The sequence below is a fragment of the Mustela erminea genome, chromosome 14, assembly GCF_009829155.1.
Source record: "Mustela erminea isolate mMusErm1 chromosome 14, mMusErm1.Pri, whole genome shotgun sequence".
NCBI classification, from domain to species: Eukaryota; Metazoa; Chordata; class Mammalia; order Carnivora; family Mustelidae; genus Mustela; species Mustela erminea.
This window is the reverse complement of record NC_045627.1, coordinates 73,810,469-73,828,973: the sequence shown is the minus strand read 5'-3', so window position 1 is coordinate 73,828,973 and position 18,505 is coordinate 73,810,469. Positions and strand designations below refer to the sequence as shown.

Below are 18,505 nucleotides of genomic sequence, written 5' to 3'. Positions count from 1 at the left end.
CTGAGCCACCCAGGGGCCCCATGTTTGCTTTTTGTTTTTGTTTTTGTTTTTTAACCTACCTGTTATGTCAAGTATAGCAATATTCCTAAAAGAGTATGTTAAGATTTCCAGCTGTGTTGACAGACTTGTTATTTATTTATTTATTTATTTTTGACTTCTGATTTTGTGGCTGTTATTGGGTACATTTATGTACCTTATGTACCTAAGGTACGTTAATGTTGTCAAATTATTAGGTCTTCTTGGTGCATTGTAACTTTAATCATTATGAAATGTCCATCTTTATGCATTCTTTTGTAAGACTTACAATCTTGATAACTACTTGCTCAAAAAGTAACATAGCCACACATACTTTCTTATGCTTACTTTTAGCCAGATATACCTTTTTCCATTTTTTATCTTTCAACGTATCTGTGGCTTTATACTTAAAATGCTTTTAGTATATGGCATATAATTGGGACCTGCTTTTTAATCTAACCTGCCAGTATGTGCATTTTAATTCAAATCTTTACTTTTAAATATAATGTAATTATTGATACGGTTCTAGTAAATTCTGCTATCTTGCTATTTGTTTTCTATTTGCCCAGTGTGTTTGTTTTTCTTTTGTTCTTTTCCTGCTTTTTTTTTCTTATAATCAACTATAGTAGTGAGCCTTTTAGTAACCTTCATTGGGTTTTTGGCTGTAACTTACTCTTTTTATTGATCACTTTAGGGTTAAAAATAAACAACATTAATGTATCAATGTTTATTTACAAATTAATATTATATCTGATCACATTTCACACATTTTCTTCTTCCCAATTCCCATCACACACCTCAAAATAATAATACATTTACCCACTCCCACATTCTTTGTGCTATGTTTGTCATATGTCTATGTTTCACCCTTGTTAATGATGAAGGATATTTTCTCTGAATATAGAATATGAGATATCAGATTTTCTTTTTCAGCACTTAAAAAAATGCCATTCCATTATTTTCCTACTTTCATTGTTTCTGATGAAGACTGCTATCATACTTGGAGTTTCCCTGTATGTATTAGGTTTTCTCTACTTTTTTTTTTTTTTTTTTTCTGATGCATTTTAATTTATTTTTATTTTTTAAAATTTTTAAAAAAATATTTTTATTTGTTTATTTGACAGAAATTACAAGTAGGCAGGGAGGCAGGCAGAGGTTTTCTCTACTTTTAAGATGTTTTATTTTTTTGTCTTCTGTTTAAGTCTAATGTGTCTAACCGTGGCTTTCTTTCAATTCTTTCTTTTGTGAGTTCACTGATGATCTTGGATTTATAAGTCAATGTTTTTCATCAAATAACAAAGTATTTGGCTACTAATTTTCAAGGTTTTTATGCTGTTTTCTTGTTCTCATCCTTGTGAGACTCTAATTATATATCTGATAAGGTGTGCAATATTATTCCAAAATTTTTAATGTGCTGCTAATTTTTTTTCAGTTTTTTCTTTTAGATTCTGTTGGGGTAGATTTAGGAAGAGACTTATTTAAAGTCTGACTCTTAATTTTATGATAAAGTCTTCCTTGTGTCTTACCTGGAGTTGGAGTGTTAATGAAGTTTATCCAGTCTGACTGGGCCGGACTTCCAATGTTTTCCGACACCTTTGATATCTAGAATCTGTTTCCTTCCCAATGCCATTAACAGTCATGGAATTTCCAGTCCACAGAATTTCACCCTTCACATGTGCAGGCTAGCCCTCAACTAAGGACTCACAAGGAACCTCCATGCAAATTTTTTCACCACTACCCTGCAGTATGCAGCTTTCCTCTCTCTGATGTTTTACCCTACAGAATATAAAGATCTTTTTTTTTTCTTTCAGAGTTAAAGATCTTCTAGCTGCCCTGAATTCTAAGTTGTGTGTGTGTGTGTGTGTGCGCGCGTGTGCGCACGCGCGCACGCACGCTTTGTTTTGCTTTTTGGGGTTTTTTTGTTTTTGTTTTGAGTTTTCCCCCTCAATAAAACAGCTGCTCATTTTGTTGAGGTCAGAAAATTGTACCCAGGCAGACAGCTGGGTGATTTTGGGGCTCATCTTGTAAGTTTCCTTTATCTCAAGAATTGCCATCTTTTATGCCTATTGTCCTATGCTTGAAAAGAGTTGCCTTGTATATGTCTTTCAGATTTCTCTGTGTGTGTGTGTGTGTGTGTGTGTGTGTGTGTGTGTTTTAAGGAAAACTGTGTCTAGAGAAGGCGTTCCAAATAAAAATTGTTATGCATTTGCTATCTACTTCTTCAAATTGTTTTCACATAAACTCTAAAAAACCATGAGATGATCAAAATGTTCTTATGAGAGGAAAAAAAGAGAAACTGAGAAATATTTTTGGCTTTAAACCGCAAAATGACTCTGTTTCTATATGTGTACCCCATCCTGGGAGGCGAGGCTGTCTATAAGTGTTCCATATAGTGACTCATTTTTTTTTTTCAATTGTCAGTGTTCTCTGGAAATTTTATTCCATTGGTCTAAGCCAGCCAGATTTACTATTTTTGTAGCTTCTCTTAGATTTTTAATAACACTTCCCCTTTTTGATAATTCAGGGTCCTCTTATTAAGATGTCAGTGCTCCTTCCCAAATATTAAATCCAGAATGTTGTAGGAGAAGAAATGAGTGGCTATTTCTTTCGAGCATTTTGTTTGAATAAGAAATACCAATATTCTTGAAGTGGTTTTTCAAGTTACAAGGCCAACACTCTTGACTGCCTGAAGTCTCTTCTGTTATGGTGTGTTTTTGTTTTTGTTTTACTCCCAGAGTATTACTGGATATATATCAGGACATTTCCTTTAAGCAGATTTCAGGCAGGAGCTAATTATGCTGACAGCCAGCTACTCATCAGTAGACAGTAGAGAGAAAGCCAGCAAAAGATGAAAGATGCTGGGTATATTCACCAGGCCAGATGGTCAAACCGGAAGTGTGAGCCACCTGAACACACTGTGTTATTTTATTGGCCATTAAGCAAAGTGAAATTTTGCAGTAATATTTAACAACATGTTTTTTTTTCTCCCTCATTTAAAACCACCAGGCCTAAAATGTGTCAAATGAAATTTTGACTCAGAGCGCAGCCTGTGTTCCAGAAAATGTCACTGAGGGTTTTGAGGCAGCTGTCACTGTCATTATAGTTTTATGAAAGCAAGATTATAGAATTCATCGAGTTCCTTGCCTGTTGAGTTGTATATATATGGAATCTCTAGTGTTCTACTTTATTTTCACTTCAAAAGGGAGACCACGAAGTCCTCCCCACAAAACCATCCTTGCTAGAAAGTAATGTAAATAGAAATCATCCTAAGCCTTCCTATCACCTGGGACTGAAATGGAGCCCACCCCTCTGTCCCTTCCCTTTGAGCAGCTATGTTCTCTGTGCATGCACCAGAATTAATCTTGGGATTTAAGTTAGATACCCCAGATCTCCCCAAAGCCTCTCTCTTTGCCCAGCATGGAGAATATTTGCCTTCTTTTCATGTTGAAGCTTTTGAAAGGATTCTTCCTAACAGGATGTTGTGTATTGGTTTGAGGACTGCTGCAAAATGTCAAGAGGGCTCCTTGGATCTGTATATCATTAGTGTTTCCTGCTGCTCCCCATGTAGCATGTTTTGATCTTTCTTCCTTCTGGTGCTGCTGCTTCTTATCTGTCCCTTTTCCTTTCTCTGGGGCTGCATGGGTCCTCACTAGCTTATCACCTCTGCCGTTTTCATCTTCGGTGTGAATCTTAGTCACCTTTAAGTGGCTTCAAGTACTTACTTTAGGGGAACTTCTTATGTGTATGGAAGATGGTAGGTTTTCTTTTTTTATACTTCCAGTTTATTGAGTTAGAAATTTAAAGTTCTACCCAAAGGCCAAAAGGCCCCAAGGGTCAAAGAGTGAAATGAAAGAACTTCTCTGAAGTTTTGGCAGATTCTTCTGCCCCAGCAAATGTATTCCTGGGCTAGGGTCTGATCGGAATCCTATCTGGGCACCCCATTCTCAGGGACTATCTTCCCTCCTACCTCATCTTCAGTGGGATTTTAGGTTGAAGAGAGAATAAGGAAATGAATGTCCAATAATAAATTTCACGTGTCATGTTAACATGCAGAATCTGATTACTCATACTGATACCATCTTCGATGACTACCTAGAGGTCTCTGCCGCAGATTCAATAAGCATCCTAGTGTCAGCCAGATGGCGTGAGACATATGCTAGGGACACCAAGATGAATGAGATGATGCCCTTGCCTGAAAAGCATACACACAGAATTCAGTGGTTTAAACAATGAGTTCTCAGTTTTTAATGAGTCCTTTGACTCTACAAGGGATAGGCATCTCCAGACAGAGATGGACCCCATTCTTTTTATACTGCCAGATGTTTCGTGGCTCCTCTACTCCATACCAGGAGCTCCAAAGCCCAAATATGACTTGCCACATCCTTCCTTCAGATGCAGTGTCTTCATTTGTTCTAGCTCAAATTTCATTAGAGAAATTGCATCCATCTTTGACATTTAGTGCTCTGCCAGCATTGTGCTAACTGGCCAGCAAAGGATGCTCTAAGTCATCTTGGAATGATTTGACTAATGAAAGCAATGCAACTTAAAAAACAGCCGAGCAAGGCCTGGGGAAGCCAGCTCCTGCTGGTAGGCAGGAGGGTGGATGCAGACATGAATGCTCATGAGGCTTAAGTCTCAGGGTCCCTTCCTCGCCTGGCCTCGGGAGGAGTCCTAGCAATGTTTTATGGTCACTCTGTATTTTTCTCTGCAAAAACAGCTACCCACATTGAGTATGCCTCTGTTCCCACCAAACCTATGTCTTTATGTACGTATATTTAAAAACAAATCAGTAAGAGAAAGTAGTGTCTGTCATCTGAGATTCATGTTAACAAGCGAAAAAAATAGCATAAATGCAACAAAATAAGCAGACCCCAAATAAAAAGCACTCGGTCCATTTTCCCACTGGAAATTTTTTTTTGGTGAATTTTAACCTATGCGTGGTTGGAGATGGAGTTGGAATAATCGATTTTTAATTTCTTAACTTACTTATAGTAGATATTTAAATTCATGTTACCTAATATAGTGATCCTGAAATAATACTTTTTCTACACTCAAATTTCGTGGAACAATTTGATTCAAACTTTTCACATGCAATTTTGACGTCAATCTCTTAATCATCCCTAGAGCCCCTTTTTGAATCATCTGGTAAAGTTTTCTTGAATACCGTATTCACTGCTGACTAAGTTGTTTCAACTTCAGCGCTATTTGATTCTGTGCATAATTCTGTCACTGGAAATTTTGTCCTGTGCCACTAGAACCCATAATGGAAAAAAGTGCTTTTCATTTGTCCCATAGAGGCATATTTGACATTTCTCACACCTTAGGATGATGTATCTTTTTCTTTTTTTAATATTTTATTTATTTATTTGACAGACAGAGATCACAAGTAGGCAGAGAGGCAGGCAGAAAGAGAGGAGGAAGCAAGCTCCTGGCTGAGCAGAGAGCCAGATGCGGGGCTCGATCCCAGGACCTGGGATCATGACCTGAGCCAGAGGCAGAGGCTTAACCCACTGAGCCACCCAGGCACCCCATGATGTATCTTTTTTAATGACATTGAAGATAATCTTTTTATAATGATACCTGCCATTTGTAATTGTGAAGACATTCCCTTGAGGAATACTCATCTGGTCTGTGTTGAATCCCTGCTTCTACAGACAAACTTTATAAATATCAAACACAACTAACTGCTAAGGTTATTTCTGGTTATCAGTGACTCTCAGATGTAGCTATACATTAGAGTCACCTGGAGAGCATTTAAAAAACACAGATGCTTGCATCCACTTCCAGAGATTCTGATTTAATGGTCTGGGATGCAGCCTGTATGCTGAAATTTTTAAAAGTTCTCTAGGCAGTCCAAATGTGTGGCCAAGGTTGAGATCTACTATGGTCCCCAAGCAATTCTTATTATTCAAAATAAAATAATTGGAAGAAGGACAGATCTTAACAGAGACTTCATAAGGACTCAAATATGAAGTGATTACTTTTTTCCTAAATGATAATTTAAAGAAATATAAATGTCACTTATACAGACATATGTATAATATAGACATACAAGTATTCTCACGCACACAAAAGGAACTACTTTTTTTTAATATGGCGACTACCTCCTCTTTTAAAAAATTATACTTGTGGAGTGCCTGGTTGGCTCAGTCAGTTAAGTGCCGCCTTTGGCTCAGATCACGATCCTAGGACCCTGGGATCCAGCACCACATAAGGCTTTCTGCTCAGTAGGGAGTCTGCTTCTCTCACTCTCTCTGCCTGCCTCTCTGCCTGCTTGTGCTCTCTCTCTCTCTCTCTCTCTGTCAAAAAGATAAATAAAATCTTTAAAAAAAAAACAGAAGCTCTACTTGCTAATTAAATAAAATTTAGAAAAGGTCAGACTATCTGTCTCATTTGAGGATTCAAAGAAGGAAGATACTCGGGTATGACATCAGTTAGGAGAAACTGACATCAGAGGATTTGCCTGGACAAAGAGTGAGGAATCATTTAAGTACAGAGATTAAGGAGAGGCAGGTGTACCAGGCAAAGGAAATGAAAACATAATACTCAAAGTCCCAAAAATATGGTGCCTTTGAGATGGCAATTAGAATTTCTTTTTAAAAACAAGAACAAATGTTTTCTTGATGAACAAAGCTATGTGTCTGGCTTCTAGAGATAACCAGCATGTCAGGAGTATTTATTTGGTAGCTTGTGGCATGGAAGTATAGACTAACATCTAGAAACGATTTTCCAATCATTGACAGTGTTATTTACAACTTTACCCAGGACACAAATGCAATTTTCTACCTGGACATTTGTGGGTCAGTGGGAAATGTTTCCTTTGGCCACTGGCATATTGGAGAATCTACTTTCCTGCCCTTTATTTGGGTTTGTAAGACCAGTCAAAGGCAAATGATCCAAAAAGCAAAAGCTGATCACCCTAAAAATCAAAATTGAGAAAGTCACATCAAGCTTAGTCACTACTCCTAATATGACAGATGTTTCTGGTTGAAATTCACTTATAAAGAATTAAAAATAGAAAACAAATGCTCCATAAGACCCATGTATTGAGTTTCTTTGTAAAAGATAAAGAAAAGTATAAGGTTGAAAGTGGGCATGGTACATAAAGACACCTGGTTTTCAGTTCACTTGGCTTCATCAGCAAAAAAAGAGGCAAAAAGCAGAATTCAATCTTTGAAGAGGTGAAAGCCTGAAACACAAAGTCATGTACATTTTTTAAAGCACTTTACATTTTTCAAAGTCTTTATGTAATCCTGTATGATATTCTTATTAGTTTATGAGATGATCAGACAAATATGGTTATTCCCATTTCCAGGAAAAAATATAGGTCAGAGAAGTTGAGGGACTTTTCCAAGGTCACAGAGCAGGAGGAGACCCAAATCTCTCAGCTCTAAGTGCTGTTTTTTCTACCACTCATAATTGATCCCTACAGTTCATGTTTTACTTCTACCAGTAGCACTAATTTAATGGAGTTCCTAGAAAGGTCACCATAGGAATGGATTATTTTCAAAAAACTAAGCAGTTTTTCTTTATTTTAAAAACTGTGCATACTTATTAAAGAAATTTTAGAAAATGCAGAAGATAAACACATAGTTCACTATCATTCTATTAATATTCTTTTCACTTAATATTTTTGTATATTCTTTAATCTTAGTCTTTCTATTTACAATTGCTATTTTTAATATGAAATGCTACATTATTTCACTTTTAAGATAGCATTAATATTTCTCCTTGCTTTTATGCAGACTTTATGAATATTTAATGACTCTATAATAGTAGTTCTCATTTATGAAATGTCCGCCATATTCCAAGCATGGTGCCAGTCCTAGATATTTCAATGACCCTAGTAAGCAAGTTTTTATAGCTATTTTCCAGATAAAGAAACATAAGCAGGAGAGCAACCTATAGGTTGTAAACTAGAAGGGGCAGTTATGGAATTCACCCACAAGGGGTCTGTTCACCCTACTCTGCTACACAATGCATAATCAATTAGACGTTCTCTGGTTTATTCAAACATTCCCAGCAAGATGAACAGTTAGATTGTTTCTAATATTGCCAATTATAAATAATACTGAGATAAATATTTTAGGACTAGTAATACTTTCTCAGTATTATTTATACTAATACTAGCCAAACGCTAATACTAGCCAAATATTTTCTTATGCTAAATTATAGAAATGGAATTCCTAGACCAAAGAACATAACCATTTAATGTGATTTAATTGTCAATCCCCCAAACACATTATTTTCTTACAAGAGAATATAATACCCATTTATGTTCTTAGCTGAGAGTCTTTTCTTACAGTGCTTTTGCCTACATCAAAGTTTAGGTTAATGCTTCCTTATTTTTTCCTCCTGTTAAATTACAGGTGAAAAATATTAACTAATTTTTATAGCTCCACTGAGATCATCGATATACAAAATCTGCATATATCTAATGTATACAATTTGATGAGTTTAGTCATATGCATATACTCATGATACCATCACCACAATCAAGGAAGTAAACATATCCATCACCTCTAAAAGTTTTCTTCTGTACCTTTGTCTTTTGTGTGTGTATGGTAAGAACACTTACCATGAGATCTATCTCAATTTCTAAGTACACGAAGACATGTTGCTAACTAAGAGGCACAATGTTGTACAACAGATCTGCAGAACTTACTCATCTTGTATCACTTTATTCTCTTTGAATAACAATTCTTCATTGCCCACTCCCTCCATTCCCAGGTAACCCACCATTCTATTTTCTGCTTCTGTGAGCTTGACTGTATTATATACCTCTTAAACGTGGAATCTTGCAGCATTTGTCTTTCTGTGACAAATTTAACTTAGCATAATCTCTTCTAGATCTATCCATATGGTCACAAATGATAGGATTTCCTTCCTTTTTAAGGCTAAATAATACTTTATTATAACTATATATCACGTTTTCTTTGTTCATGGCCAATGGACATTTGGATGGTTGCCGTATCTTGGCTATTGTGAATAATGCTGCAATGGAATTTGGAGTACAGATATCTCTTCAAAATCCTGATTTTTATTCTTTTGGATTTATAACCAGAAGAAGATAATCAAACTCAAAAGGGTGAAATTAGACCTCCATCTTATACCATACACAAAAATCAACTCAAAATAGATTAAAGAATGAAACATAAGATCCCAAACTATAAAATTCCTGGAAGAAAGTGGGGCAAGCTTCATGCCATTGGTCTTGACAATTATTTCACAGATATGACAACAAAACTATAGGTGACAAAAGCAAAAATGGACAAGTAGGACAATATCAAACTAAAAGCCTTCTGACCAGCAAAGGAAACAATCAACAAAAAACAAAAAAACAAACAGACCAAAAAACAAAAAACAAACCAAAATCCCAACTCAATATAAAAGTGGACAAAGGACTGAAATGGACATTTATCCAGAGAACGTGAAAAGATGCCTAACATCACTTATTATTAGGGAAATACAAGTCAAAACCAAAATGAGACATCACCTCCTATTTGCAAGGATGGCTATTGCAGAGAAGGAAAAAAACATTTCTTTAAATAATCTTTTATTTTACTCTTTTCAATTCTCAACTGGGAGCCCTGTAACAAAGGACAGATTAACAAGAAAAGAGCAAACAAATTATTTAATATGCATTTTTACATGAAACCGGAAGCTTCCTAAGGAAATGAAGACCTGAAGAAATGGTTAAACCTGAGTTTCTAAACTAGGTTTGATGAAAAGTTGTGGAAATATGACAAAAGCAGGCTAAGTAAACTGAAGAGAATTTAGCAAGTCCTGTTCATCAGATTCCCCTCTGTCCTTTATTTAATCCTTGTCAGAGATAAGGATGCTGCTTTTCTCTAAGATTAGAAGGGTACCTCTCACAAAAGGCCTTTATGACCTGCTTCAGGAAAGGTCCAAGAGCTCTTCCTACACATACCATTTCTCAAATTCAGGTTGAAATCTTCAACTTGCCAAGGTAAAGATATTTAGGGGTACTGTACCTTGAAGCTCACTATTATTATCAGAAAAATGAAAGGATTTTGGTTATTATCAGAAATACCAAAGGATTTGGGTGAGTTTGTGGAGAAAAAGGACTTTTCCTACCCCATTGTACACAACTGGTAAATTGGTACAGCCACTGTGGAAAGGACCCCTTAAAAAATTAAAAATAGAACTACCATATGATCCAGCCACGCCACTTCTGGGTATTAGCTCTTTATTTTAAAAGAAAATATTCTGGTAGGGTGCCTGGGTGGCTCAGTGGGTTAAAGCCTCTGCTTTCGGCTCAGGTTATGATCCCAGGGTCCTGGGATCAAGCCCCACATCGGGCTCTCTGCTCAGCAAGGAGCCTGCTTCCTCCTCTCTGCCTGCCTCTCTGCCTACTTCTGATCTCTGCCTCCTGTCAACTAACTAAATAAAAATCTTTAAAAAAAAAAAAAAAAAAGAAAGAAAGAAAGAAAAAAAGAAAATATTCTGGTACATTTTGGAAGACCTCCGTTTTCAGCATCAGCACTTGTCTTTTCCTCCCACATATACTTTTATCTCTTTTACTTAAGATTTTTCTCTCTACTTTTCTTCCTTTGTGAACAAAACCCGTTCGCTAGTGCCCTATTTATAAGGCTTTATGTTTGATGATATTTGGGGACAATTAGGTGCATAGCACAGCCACGGGTGTGGAAGAGCTTAACCATTAGTGAACACATAGGAAGAAAATTGACAGAATAATTGGCAGAAGGACTCCTAGTGTTGGGAGGAGGGAGAGATGGAAGTTTCCTCAGCTCCTCCCTTCCTTCTCTCCCTCTGACAAGGGCAAATTTTCTCCCCTCCCCCAACAGTGTTCCAAACTGCTGAGTCATATTGCTGAATAATCATGAGGCAGATACCCAAATTCCAGCATATGTATTTATTTTAATTTGGCAAGGGTTGAGTATGGGAAGGGTGGTTGGGAGTTCTGCTTATGCATATGTATTTATTTTAATTGACAGGGGTTGAGTATGGGAAGGGTGGTTGGGAGTTCTGCTTATCACATAAGTAAAGATTCTGGAAAACTCCTTAGTATAATAGATACCATTCACTATAAGAGGTTATTAGAATAAACTCAGAAACTTTCCCTAGCGAAGTGTAGCCCTTAAGAAGTGCAGATTAAGACAAATTCAGTTGCAAATTAGAAAGAGTCTATTAGACCACAAGAGAAAAAGGGCTGCTGGGGGAGGGTTTTCCTGACGGTGGCATTACTGAAAGCAAGGACAGTTAAGTGGGGCTATTATGATGATTTAGCATCTCAGAACAGCCTCGGAAGATAAACACCCTTGCTTTTACAAGGGCAGGTTTGGTACACAAGAATCTGTAGCTGGAAAAGGAATTACCTAAACCTGGAGCGATGTCGTTATTTTGCCACCATTTGGTCAGTGTTAGGTGAGGGAGGGGGAGCGAGTGTCTAAGAGTAGAATGGGGAGACTGAGAAGAGAGTCCGGGGTCTGTTGCTGTGCTGGATGGGTGACAGAGCCTGCTTGGAGCTGGTGCAGGAGTCAGGGATGGTGGCCAGAGATGAGAGGGAGATGACATGCAGAATTCTAGCCAGGGAAGAGGAGACAGGAAGGCAAACCTTTGCAAAGGTGGGGAGCCCAGGTGCCCAGCAGAGTACCTGGCACAGGGCACACCTGCCATGATTCCTCTACCCCTCCTCCTTTGGTTTACAAAGTTTTACTCATCTTTCAAGCACCTAGTTGCATGTCTTAAACCTGTCTTCCTCAAAGAAGCCTTTCTTGATGCCATAGAATACAGATCTGCTGCCCTTCCTAAGGCCTTCTAGGATGCTGTATGTCCAGTACATCACAGCCCATATCACGATATTGTCATGTTTTCCTTGTCTTTCAGCCTCTCTAGATTATAAGCTCATGATGGCGTGAGGGTCTTGGATACGGCTGCGTGCCCAGGGCTTAGCAATACTGCCTGACACATAAAGGCTTAAGACATAGTTGTTGAAATAAGGAGTGGGAATTTCGAGGTGACCCACCAAGATGTTTTAGAAGACATCCATATCCATAAAAAAAAATACCTTTTCCTTCGTCTAAGTTTCACCATGGTTGATTTTTTCACAATTTTTCTGTTTTCCAGGAAAAATGTAATGTTGAGCAAAAAAATATTTTTTTTAAGAGTGTTCCTTCTGGCTTATTTGGTCATATAATTAAAAGTCCAATTATTTCCCATTGTTTATGGTTAAAGGCTAGATTCTAGTCAGTGATATGAGCAATATTATATAGAGAACTCAGGATAATTTAAACCTTTGGTGAAGAGCTGATATGAGCCAATAAATTCACATCACTGAAGAGTTGAAATTTTTAGCACTTTATTTAAAAACAATAAGAAGGGCTCTCCTATATCTTCACAAAATTTAAAGAATCAGGCTTGAGTTAATGATCTCCGTATTTGCCAAGGTCTGGGCATGAGAAGCAACATCTTTTATCCCTTAAGGTAATTGTTAACTCAGAAATGTGCCTAATTAGCTAATGGACTGGTCTCTGGCATTGACATTTCCAAGGATAAATCCTAAAAGGGAAATAAGAAGTTTGCTGGGAAGGAGGAATGTGCAATTATACAATGTAAGAAAAATATCTAAATCAAGCTTTTTGTGCACATAAGGTGTAATCTTTCTTGTATGCTTGGATTTTTGTTTGTTTTAGTTCTTTACATATATGTTTATTTTAGTTCTTTAAATATATATATTTTAAAGATTTTTTATTCATTTAATTTATATATTTGACAGAGATCACAAGCAGGCAGAGAGGCAGGCAGAGAGAGAGGGCAAAGCAGGCTCCCCGCTGCGCAGAGAGCCTGATGCGGGGCTCGATCCCAGGACCCCTGGATCATGACCTGAGCTGAGGGCAGAGGCTTAACCCACTGAGCCACCCAGGTGCCCCTGTTTGTTTTAGTTCTTATTTATTATTGTTAATCACATGATTAATTCATACATTCTTCCTTTTTATGATTTTATTTATTTCTTTGAGGGAGAGAGAGAGCTAAAGTGGGGCGAGGGGCAAAAGGAGAGGGAGAAGCAGGCTCCCCACTGAGCAGGAAGCCTGACACAGGGCTGGATCCCAGCACCCTGAGATCATGACCTGAGCTGAAGGCAGAGGCTTAACTGACTGAGCCACTCAGGTGTGCCCAATTCATACATTCTTGTAAAAAATCATCAGATAAATAATTCTATCAAAAGATCCCCTTTGCTATACCAAACTCACAGCCTTCTCTAGATATAATTTTATACAGTTTGGTGTATACATCCAGATCCTATTCTGTACATTTACATGTATTTATGTTCATATTTAGAATTACATTTGTGTTTTGCTTGTTTTTACATAAAGGGAATTGCATTGTGTATTATCTTATAAGTTGCTTTTATTTGAGGTGACAGTATGTCTTAGAGATCTATGACAGTACATAAAAATCTACCTCATTCTTTTTCATTGCTGTATAATATTCCACAAAACAGATGGAGTACTTCATTTAACTGTACCCCCACCTGATGGACAGTTAGTCATGTTCAGCTTGTCACTGTAATAAACAACATTGTGATGTGTATGTCATATTATAGACACAGGAGAATATTTTTCTCAGAAACTGCTATTAAAATGGATTGTCAAATAAGAGGATATAAATATTAAATCTTGATAAACATTGTGAAATTTTTCTCCAGAAGAGGCTGTATCAATCAATGTCAACACCCACACCAGTATATATGTCCTCATTATCATCTTCTTCCTTGTCTTTCAAATTTATGGGAGCAAAACTGGTATTTCATTGATGTTTCATTTGTATTTCTCTGATTATAACTGAAGTTTTATGTCTCTTCATATAGTTCTAGCTATTTGAATTTCTTTTTCTGTGAATTACCTGCTTTTATTTTTGTCTTTTTCTTATTTGTTAATAAAAAGTCTTTATATATTTAAAATACTTACCTGCTAGGCTAAAAGAAAATATTTACAACATAAATGTTATTATAGCTGAATGTGTTTTGTTAGATAGTTTGTGGCCAGGCTAGACTAACCTCTGAGGAGCCCTCTCAGGTCCACTGCACAAGCCCCAGGCCTGGGAACTGCCAGGCCGAGCCTTTGCTGCAGAACCAAAGGCTAGGGGAGGCCATGTAAGGAGGTCCGGGATGGTAAGATGAGTGATAGCTCAGCTAGGCTCCCTTCAGTAAGAAGGTGTCTGAGTGGCCAGCCCCTCGCCAGGGTCCTCCAAAAGACACCCTCCTACATTGCCCATAGCTGCGCCAAAAGCTCCATCCAGCTCAAAAAACTCCAGAAAGCCACTCAGAAAGCTCCAGCCACTGGAAGGACCCAGGTTCATAGGCCAGGCCAGCAAGGAGGCCACAGAAGAGCTGTAGGAAGGATGGCCCAGAGCTGAGCAGTAGTATCTAGGCAGCAACCACAATGACAGTATCCCCTGGGGCTGCCTAGGTTGGTAACCTAGATGCAGTAGCATGGCCAGCCACCAGCTGCACTGGACCCACAGAGCATAGCTATTGGCCCAACAGGAGGGTGAGCAGGGCGGAGGTGTACAGGAACTACACTGGGCCCAGCTCATCTTTCTGTAGCAGGCTCAGGAGCACGCCAGGTAGGGCCAAATGGCCATGGATCAGCAGTCAGGGTGCTGCCAAGGGTCCAGCAGCAGCTCCTCTGCCAGTCCAAGATTGGGGCCCGCCCCCACTAGCCTCAGGCTACTCAGCAGTAGCATAAGGAAGGAGGAAACTAGAGGCAGGGCTGAGAAATACAGAACTGTCCCACACCCTCCTGAATGCCAGGTGGAGTCCCCAACTGGGAGTCAGGAATCCAGATTCTGGCCCAAGAGCCCTGAGTCCGCTTGGCTTACACTCAGGCACATGAACCCAACAGACCAGAGGGCTGGCGAGTCACCCACGGATCACTGCCACCCATGGATTACTCTGGATCTAATTTTCTATTTTCTTAGATATCTAGCCAGTTGTCCTAAGTTCTTTCCTTGGTTACAGGAAATGCCATCTCTAGACTATATTTATGTCTGGGTTCTATTGAGTTCCACTGATCCCTTTTTATCTACTTCCATTCCAATACCATATCCTGTTCATTACTGCAGTTTTATAGTATATTTTGATGTCTAACAAGCCATATCTCCATCAGTTTTCTTTTTCTTAAAAAATTGATGTACTCTTGTACATTTTCCATTCCACAAGGATTTTAGAATTAATCTGTCAGATTCCAGAGAAATTTGACTGGGAATGCAATTAAATTTTTAGATTAATTTATGAACAATTTATTGAGTCTTCCTAAAACACAAACATGGAACATTTCTATTTTATCAAGTCTTCTTTTCTGTCTCTCAGTAAGCTTAATACTTTTCCTCATGTTCATATCAGGAAATGATATTTTATAACTATCATTGGTACACAGAAATAGATGATAGGGAGAGGGAATCCCTCAAATTTGCGGAATTTTTTTGAGTTCTAATAAAAAATTCAAAGAATACCTGACAAACTACTTAGATTTTTGGATAAATCTCAAGTACTATCAGCTGCTATCTCTTTCTGTCTAGTGGCTTACTTATTTTCCACGTCTTATTGCATTGTCTAGTATCCTCATTAAAATGTTGAATAGTATTGATCATATTGCTCTTGTTCCTGATTTTAGTAAGAATGCTTCTCATATTTCAACATTAAGTGATATGTGTGTTTGAGGTACATAAGTTTTCATATAGTTTGTATTGCACAAGAAAAAGCTAACGTGTGTGCGTTTGTCTTACAGAAAGTATTAGAAAATAATTAAAATAATTATAATTATAAAAAATAATTAATTTTCCTAACCTTCAGTCACATCTATTTAAGGAGTTTCCAAAAGCATTGTGAAGAGTGCCCCAATTAGGTTTCAAATTGCTTTCACATTAGCCAAGAGGTAAGTAAAAATTATTCCCCTTTGATTAAAATCACCAGGATGGATTTTGTGTCATTTCCTTCTAGGTTGCAACTCTGTAACCACTTCAGCTCTATGAATGAGCCCCTCCAAGCACCATTCCCAATCCCCTAAGAATCCCTCTACCACCACAGTAATGACTTAAATTTTTCAACTTCTCCTGTGCTCTATCCACATGGGCCTGGTGGTTATCTCCCTGACCCTGGAGAACCTCTCCTTTCCACATCTCCCCATTTTAAGCAGCTACTTTGATGTGTATGTGACCTGTATTTGCAGAAGCTGTCTATCAAGCAAATCATTCTACACCCATATAGTATCGCTTACTGTATGCCTGGCACTATACTAGAATATTTACTGGGTAACAAAGACATAAAAGACACTTTTTTCTAAAACTTCCCCACAATTGCTTGTATTGTAATTGCATAAGAACTATAAGCAAGGGTCAAGAGGCACCTGGGTGGCTTAGTCAGCTGAGTGTCCAGCTCTTGGTTTCGGCTCAGATGGTGATTTGGTGGGTTGTAGGATTGAGCCCCATGTCTGGCTCCATGCCCAGCAGACCCTTTGCTTGTGGGATTCTCTCCCTCTGCCCCTCGCCTCACTTGCTCTCTTTCTTTCTTTAAAAACAAGTAAATAAATCCCAAAGTGGGGAAAAAAAGAAGAACTGTAAGCAAGACCAATTTCTGTAGCTAGGAAATTCTTGGAGGAGAAGCATTCTTGAATTAGGTCCTAAAAGGCCTAATAGACATAGGTCAGCATAGAAGGTTTAAAGTGTGTTTGGTTTTGAACTAATTTATTTTCATTAGTTGCAGTCTGGACTGGAGCACACCTTGTCACAGGTCTCCCCATATTGAAGCCGTTTTTAAATCAGTTTCACGTAATCAGACACGTACCCATATCTCCTTCTCAATCATATCCTGGCAGGTGCCACATCTGCCTAAGGCATCTCTATAGGGTATTCATTACTATAATCACATTTGTCCTCACCTGGAGTATTTCAGTCCTCATCTAAGTGGCCTCCCCATCTTCAATTTCTCATCTCTCCAATCTTCCAGAGACACAGCTACCACCTCAAGCTTAGAGAGAAGCTTCAAGGATGCCAGTCTTCTTCGCAGGATTAATGACTTTCTATTTTCACTCTGCGTTTAAAATCCTTGGTGACCTCTTTTACCTCTTAACAAGAGCTGGTTTTCTATAATGCAACCACATGTAAGTGTTCAATGTAAGTGTTCAATGAAGTTTTTACTTCTGCTCACACTGTTGTATCTGCTAGAATGTCTTCCACTCTTTTTATTATCCAAGGCCTAGCTTCAGTACAAACAAACAAACAACCAAAAACCAAAAACTCATGATTTCCATCTCTCATCAACTCTGCCTTTCACTGGTTTTTACACCCGTTAAATTATGTGTGGCATATAAATTATAGTGCTGTATTCTGTTTATGTGTAGCCATATTTCTTATCCTTCTTACCTAGATTGTAAACTCTGAGGAAGGCATTGTTACCTGCATCATTGGTGTATTTTCTTGGGGTGCTCACAATTCCTACAACACAGGAGGGCCTTTGTAAATTCCTTTTGGATTGAACTGATCAAGCTAGATAATAAACTGAGATGATCAGAGGTCATAAGTCTACCTTGGATTGGGATAACTTCCACGTATAATATTTTGCATTCATGGTCTGGGAGACTATGTATTAATTAGCTAGTTTTAGGCACTGAGAAAATCACAGTAGGAATTGTCAGCTTTTCCAACAGTGTGCCTGGACCTATCTTTTCTCTCTCTCTCTCTCTCTCTCTTTCTCTCTCTCTTTCCTAGAATAAACTACAACATTGTCCTTCCCTTTCCTTATCTTCAGAGAGTGTCCCAGCTTCTTCCATGGCATTCTAATTTTAATTAAAACAAAACCCGCCTATTCATTTGGAGAATCAGTTGCATTTCTTTTCTTTTCAAATTTCAGTAATACTCCAGATGAGTTCCCAGAACAAGATAAACATCCTGCACCTACAAGGGCTCAGAGAGAGCAGTTCGCACCGATTTGAATGTTATTCTGAATGTTATTCAGAGATGCCTCACAGAGGATGGGCACTCCAGGACCATTACATGGCTTTTTATTCTCTTCACCAATCCCAGAGAATCCCACAACCACAGATTGGTGCTGTGAAATACCAGTGAAAGGGAAGTGGTTAAAAGGAACTTCTGAGTTCATTTCTTTTCTTCAAGTATTTATGAACAAAAAGTTGGAAAGAAATTCACAGCATAAGTACATTTAGAAGAAGGCTAAGAGCAGCAGAAAACCAGATGACACATTCTGGAATGGGAGCAATCAAGGTTCTATTCAATCCGTTCCCCCTACCCCCCGTGCATCAGAATAGTTTCCCCTTTGAAACTTCTTGCACAGTTGCACAGGTGTATTGAATTCACACTGATCCACACACACACAAAAAAAGGCAAAAAAAAAAAATTGTTCATATGTCAACAGCTCTAGAAATTTCAGCAAATTCTTTAAGATGCAAAGATTAAAAATAATCCACTGAAGATTATTTTCTACTATCAA

General features: G+C 38.0%; 1 long non-coding RNA gene across 3 annotated transcripts in view; it reads right to left on the bottom strand.

Annotated features, from left to right (window-relative positions):
• LOC116573003 overlaps positions 1-18,505 on the bottom strand; it is a 58,820-nt gene that overhangs the window by 16,370 nt on the left and 23,945 nt on the right. Inside the window, exons 4-6 of one of the 3 annotated variants that reach the window (XR_004278572.1) lie at positions 17,455-17,544; positions 16,938-17,142; positions 6,941-7,204 (exon numbers count right to left, since the gene is read on the bottom strand). This is a non-coding gene — a long non-coding RNA (uncharacterized LOC116573003). The other 2 variants (XR_004278571.1, XR_004278573.1) reach the window with 2 other exon arrangements.